The following is a 7143-nucleotide window of genomic DNA, read 5'->3' as shown; positions in this document are numbered from 1 at the left end:
TTCTGATTCTGGTGACATGATAATCGATGCTTGACTACTTTGACAAATATAAAATATTCTCGCTCTTATCCATAATAATGTCTTAATGTAGATCAGCCTGCCCGTACTGTATCTACCAGCTGTTGGCTAGAGCGCACATGCACATTTCTTCACATTTCTTATTTAGCGCAACAGATTTTGTGAAAAAACAATCCATAGAGTTGAAAATGCGATGGAAACACATTGAACGTCGCAAAAAGGAATGGAAATATGTAAAGTAGCCTAGTCTAGTAGGTTAAAGTGTTAGCATCGAATAGGCATACATTTCGAAAATGTAGATTCAGTAAAAACGTACCTGTCAAAATTGTTTCATTTAGCGCGCTGATGTCCCTATCACAGTTTGAGGTGCGTGCACTTTCAGGTATAGGCCTAGTTGTAGGCGATCTGTTGAAAGTCATCTCCTGCCACTGCTTGACTGAATAAAGATATGTGGATTACGCAGACATTTTCTTCTCAGAAATAATGACACTTGACATTAACAGTCACTAATATTTGTTGTATCAGAAATAAACTGTCACTGGTGTTGTCACTTCTAATGGAAAGGGGTCATAATCTTTTACAGGGAATGACAGTATGTGAAATGACATATATGCTATGACATTGGCGGTGTCAAAGTGACATTACGATTCAAATGACAGCTGTGTAGTAGTCTATTACAAATAACAAATCTAGTTTGTATAGTGGACTAGAAGACATTGTGTACGCACCCAATATAACACTTGAATGTAGGCCTATCTACACACACACAAGCGCGGGTATAGCAATGTATTACCGTAATACTCATGACGACATGAAGGCATAATGGAACAAAACATGCAATTTCATCTTATTGTAACAAGAGTCGTTTTCAATGTTTAAATAACTGGTCAAATTTAGTTGATCAAATGTTAATCAAGTTAAAAAGGGAAAAATAAATCATACCTTACAGTGTGACAGGAGAGAAAGATATTTGTTCAATATCGCCTCAATAACCACATTTCCATCCAGTTTTTATGCGAGTAAAGTCATACCATATATAACCACGTTTCCATCCAGTTTTTATGCGAGTATAGTCATACCATATATAGTTTTAAACATGACGGCTGCAGCTGTGTTGGAAACAAGAAGTTTCGGTACAATTTTATACATGCAGTCTGATCATTTGTTCGTTCGAAATGGTGAGATCTTTTACTATCCGTAAAATTCATTATGCAACAAATGGCTGCAGAAACGATATTATGCGCAAATATTGATATAATAACTATAATATCGAAGTGAAATTTTAGTCACGCTATGATATGTTGTGTGGTCCTCCCAATACGAATTGGGAAACCATGCCGTTTATTAAGCAACAGATTAAATAATTTATAATGAACTTCACAGGGTGTTGAATGTGCACGGTGATCTTGATGCTCACTAGACGGTGAGTAGGTTCCTATGGACCGCCTTGATATCCACTATAAAATCCGATAGCACGAGCTGTATTCTTACACCTAAATTGTCTATCCCTGGACTTTTAGCATCTGAACAGACTAGCAGACAGAGGGCCATTCTAGCAGACTGGGACATACTGTTAATGATTTATTCAGGAGTGCTATTGGCCCTCATACTAGGCATACATTCACTTTATGATAGCATATTATGTAGCCTGGTCTATGTTTAACTAACATTCCACTCCTTGTACTCCGTGTGCCAAAGATGTTTAGCATGACAAGGAGTGGCAAGATACTACTGTATAGCTAAACAGACTAGTACCCAGAATGGTTTATTGTACATTACTTTGTACAAGGATTTGTTAAAAATGTTTTAATTCCATTCTGAAAACAGCCAACTCAGAATGGCATGCTATGAAACATTTAATTTGAGAGAGAGCATTTACCTTAATGATAATCATATTAATAATGATAATAATAATTGATTGCATATATAGTGCTTTTTTATCCGGTCTCGAATTGCTTACCTGCTAATTCACATTTGTAGGTCACATTTGTATTGTTCCCTTTTCCTCTCACATTTACATTTACATTTTAGTCATTTAACAGACGCTCTTATCCAGAGCGACTTACAGTTAGACAATATTTGACTTTCACTCAGTAAAAGATTTTGGAACTTTATAGGTTCTATAGAAGTGGCCTTATCAAGACTCCAGATAACAAGGAGTTGGGGGCATTAATGAGCAGGTCATTTATAGGACTGACCAACTATTTTTGTTCTATATGAACATGTGGGTATTTATGGATATTAATTGAAGCAAACACATACACGTCTTCTTGTCATACCAGTATAAATAAATTAATAATTGGTCATTTAGCAGACGCTCTTATCCAGAGCGACTTACAGGAGCAATTAGGGTTAAGTGCCTTGCTCAAGGGCACATCGACAGATTTTTCACCTAGTCGGCTCGGAGATTAGAACAAGCGACCTTCCGGTTAATGGCACAACGCTCTTAACCACTAAGCTACCTTCCGCCCTCTAACCCGATTAGAAACCAACTGCCTGGGACCATAACGTTTTTTCACTTCCTCTCTCAGCTTTCGTTTGTTGCACTGCCTAGCAATAAGATTGTATCCCTACCTAGGCAGAGAGGCATCATAAATAGGTTGCCATGCCAAGGGCTGAAAACAAACACTTATTTATTACTGATAACACTAATAAGCATTGAGCTACTGAAGATAGATGTCACTGCTGTCTTTTTCCATGCACTTAGCTTTTCTGTTCACATGTGCATTTTCATTTGACATCCTGTTGTAACATTATTATTATTATTATTATTATTATTATTATTATTTAGTTCCTGCCTGTCATTAATGTACAAAATGGAGCACACTGATTTGCATATTGCATTTAGAATGCTGCTCTCCAATAAAACATAATTTGAAACAAACCTTACCCACTCAGGTTTTCAGACAAGATGTTGAGCTGGAAGAGAATAGAGAGCCAACTCATGATGAATAATGACCTACTGTAATTACTAGGGTTAAAACAGGTCATAGCATGCCCTGCCTATAGCCTGGTCCCAGATCTGTCTTGCCACCTTCAATGCTCAATGTCACGCCATGCCAAATGTTGGAGTTGGCAAGACAGCACAAACAGATCTAAGAGCAGGCTATGTCCTTCCATAGGTGCTATGTGGAGTTAACAAGTTTTCATGAGGTTAAGCATTCGTACCCTGTTTATCCCAGCATGGAGTCTGGTTTGTCCACATATTGGGCCCATATTGGACAGCCACCATGATCAGTTAGAGAGCATTCATGTATTATCAAATCAAATCACATTTTATTTGCCACATGCGCCGAATACAACAGGTGTAGACATTACAGTGAAATGCTTACTTACAAGCCCTTAACCAACAATGCAGTAAAAAAATAATTTAAAAAAGTGTTATGTAAAAAAGAGATAAGTAAAAAATAAAAAATAGCTAATAATTAAAGAGCAGCAGTAAAACAAAATAACAGTAGGGAGGCTATATAAAGGGGGTACCGGTAGATTTCTATGTTTGGCCGGGTGTGGTTCCCAATCAGAAGCTCAGTCAGTTGTCTCTGATTGGGGATCATACTTAGGCAGCCAGTTTTCCTGCCTGTGTTGTGGGATTTTGTTGTGTTCCTGTTTAGGCTTGTGTGTTAGCCCTTTGGACCGTCACGGTTAAGTTTGTTATTTTGGTTACTGTGTCGTGTGTTTATTAGTTAAATAAACATGTACGCCTTTCACGCTGCACCTTGGTCCGACCCGTCTCTTAACGTACGTGACACACACATATATTACCTGTTCCTACTTAATTTAGAGAGGCATCTAGTGGCATGTTCATTGTTGAATTACAAAGAAAACAACTATTACATTAAAAGCACACACGTTGTTGACCATAACAAGGAACGATATTGGTGAGGAGAGAATTACATGTATAGCTATACTTCTAGGTTTAGGTATGATATGAGAGGAAACAAAACACATTCAAACACAAAAAGGTCCACACACCTGCTGTGTAGGGCACATACGCCCACATGTAAAGGATTTCAAACAATGTCACTACCATGTATGTCCTGTTTGTCAATAGTTCATGGTACAAGGGCTATGTATATAGTCAATATTTAACACTCGAGATTGTACCCTACACACACACATTCATGCTACACAGACACACACATCACAACTGCTGCTACCAGACTCTTATTATATTGCTAAATTTAAACACTTGCCCCCCCTCCCCAAAACTCGTGTAAATATTATACTATAAATTGTGCCTTCCTTTATTATGCTAAAATGTTTATTCAGTTCTTACAAAACAAAACAGTTCTTACAAAACAAATACAAAACAAAACATACACATACAAGCGACAACATCATACAAACATAAACTACATCAGGGTTTCCTGAACTCGGTCATGGGGCTCCCCCTAGGTGCACATTTTGGTTTTTGCCCTAGCACTACACAGCGGATTCAAATAACCACCTCATCATCAAGCTTTGATTATTTGAATGTGATGTGCTAAGGCAAAAACCAAAACGTGCACAAAGGGGGGTAGACCCCAGGACAGAGTTTCAGAAACCCTGAACTACACTACACTACACTACATGACCAAAAGTATGTGGACACCTGCTCGCCAAACATCTCATTCCAAAATCATGGGCATTAATATGGAGTTCGTCCACCCTTTGCTGCTATAACAGCCTCCACTCTTCTGGGATAGCGTTACACTAGATGTTGGAACATTGCTGCGGGGACTTGCTTCCATTCAGCGACAAGAGCATTAGTGAGGTCAGGCACTGATGTTAGGCGACTAGGCCTGGCTCACAGTCGGCGTTCCAATTCATCCCAAAGGTGTTCGATGGGGTTGAGCTCAGGTCTCTGTGCAGGCCAGTCAAGTTCTTCCACACCGATCTTGACAAACCATTTCTGTATAGATCTCGCTTTGTGCACAGGGGCATTGTCATGCTGAAACAGGAAAGGGCCTTCCCCAAACTGTTGCCACAAAGTTGGAAGCACAGAATCGTCTAGAATGTCATTGTATGCTGTAGCATCCCTTCGCTGGAACTAAGGGGCCTAGCCCGAACCATGAAAAACAGCCCCAGACCATTATTCCTCCTCCACCAAACTTTACAGTTGGCACCGTGCATTGGGGCAACTAGCTCTTATTATTCTTAAAGCTGTAATTATAACTGTCAGCCTTTGGTGGTAGTTTGAACATTTCTAACAAAGTATTTACATTTCTCGGTTGCATCCTGCATCCATGTTTACAAGGCCTATCTGGAACTTGCAATTGCCTATACGAGTACGGGAGGAAGGATTGGGTCGACAGGTGCTGCGCAGATTCAGTGATCAAATAGAATAACTAAACGTTTTTAAGTTAAGAGGTGAGTTCAACAAGGCTTCCGTTTGCAGCAAACATATTACCTAACAATTTCAGTTGAACGATTTGAATGAACATTCCAAAATGTTACGGTGGACATCAAATAGGCCTAGCTAATTTGTTAAGGATATTATTGTGGCATTTTAGCAGCAATAATCAAACTGCAAATGACTTTGCTATTCACACTACATGTAGGCTAATATATACTCCTTTATTAAAGTGGAACTGACAGCGTTTTTAGCAACATGAAATATTATAAAAATCTGTTAATATACACCACCAGGAAGAATGACACGTTTTTTTTTTTACATTTTCTGACAAGCGAGCACTTAGATATGGTCATTTTCACGTTTTCATAAATTCATAGAATGTTTGGGAATGACGTATACTAAGGCATTTGTGAAAATTCTATAGAAACATAGGAGTGGGAAAACGGCTGTGCGTTTGGACAATTAATAGACACTGTAGTAAATAAAACACAATAAAAACATATCTTGTCCAGGACCGGAGTCTACGCAGACCAGTGTGCCATAGCCAATCAGAGCTACAGTAGGCTTATATGCAAATAAGCCATTTGCTACATGGGCCTGCCATCATTCACTTTGGACTGTGTGTTTACAGGCAGTAGCAACAGCGCGACTTTAGATCATTGGAACACATTCGACAAAAGCCACAAAATACTTCAGTGTTAATGTCCGAGAAGTCAGTGTTTGGAGGATATACAGTGTATTATAAGTATAAGTATTCAGACCCCTTGACTTTTCGACATTTTGTTACGTTACAGCCTTATTCTACAATGGTTAAAATAAAACATTTTCTTCATCAATCTCACACAATACCACATAATAACAAAGCAAAAAATATATATAGCTTATTTACATAAGTATTCAGACCCTTTGCAATGAGACTCGAAATTGATCTCAGGTGCATCCTGTTTCCATTGATCATCCTTAAGATGTTTCTACAACTTGATTGGAGTCCACCTGTGGTAAATTCAATTGATTGGACATGATCTGGAAAGGAACACACTTGTCTTGATAAGGTCCCACAGTTGACAGTGCATATCAGAGCAAAATCCAAGCCATGAGGTCGAAGGAATTGTCCGTAGAGCTCTGAGACAGGATTGTGTCGAGGCACAGATCTGGGGAAGGGTATCAAAAATGTCTGCAGCATTGAAGGTCCCCAAGAACACAGTGGCCTCCATCATTCTTAAATGGAAGAAGTTTGGAACCGCCAAGACTCTTCCTAGAGCTGGCTGACCAGCCAAACTGCTCAATTGGGGGAGAAGGGCTTTGGTCAGGGAGGTGATCAAGAACCCGATGGTCACTCTGACAGAGCTCCAGAGTTCCTCTGTGGAGATGGGAGAACCTTCCAGAAGGACAACAATCTCTGCAGCACTCCACCAATCAGAACATTATGGTAGTGGCCAGACGGAAGCCACTCCTCATTAAAAAGGCACATCACAGCCTGCTTGGAGTTTGCCAAAAGGCACCTAAAGTGCTCGCAGACCTGATGAAACCAATATTAAACCCTTTGGCCTTAATGCCAAGCATCACATCTGGAGGAAACTTGGCACCATCCCCACGGTGAAGCATGGTGGTGACAGCATCATGCTGTGGGGATGTTTTTTCAGCGGCAGGGACTGGGATCAGAGCGATCCTTGATGAAAACCTGCTCCATAGCGCTCAGGACCTCAGACTAGGGCGAAGGTTCACCTTCCAACAGGACAACGACCTAAGCACACAGCCAAGACAACGCAGGAGTGTCTTCGGGACAAGCC

This window comes from Coregonus clupeaformis, chromosome 24 (assembly GCF_020615455.1).
Source record: "Coregonus clupeaformis isolate EN_2021a chromosome 24, ASM2061545v1, whole genome shotgun sequence".
Lineage (NCBI taxonomy): Eukaryota > Metazoa > Chordata > Actinopteri > Salmoniformes > Salmonidae > Coregonus > Coregonus clupeaformis.
Note: the sequence above shows the minus strand (reverse complement) of the source record.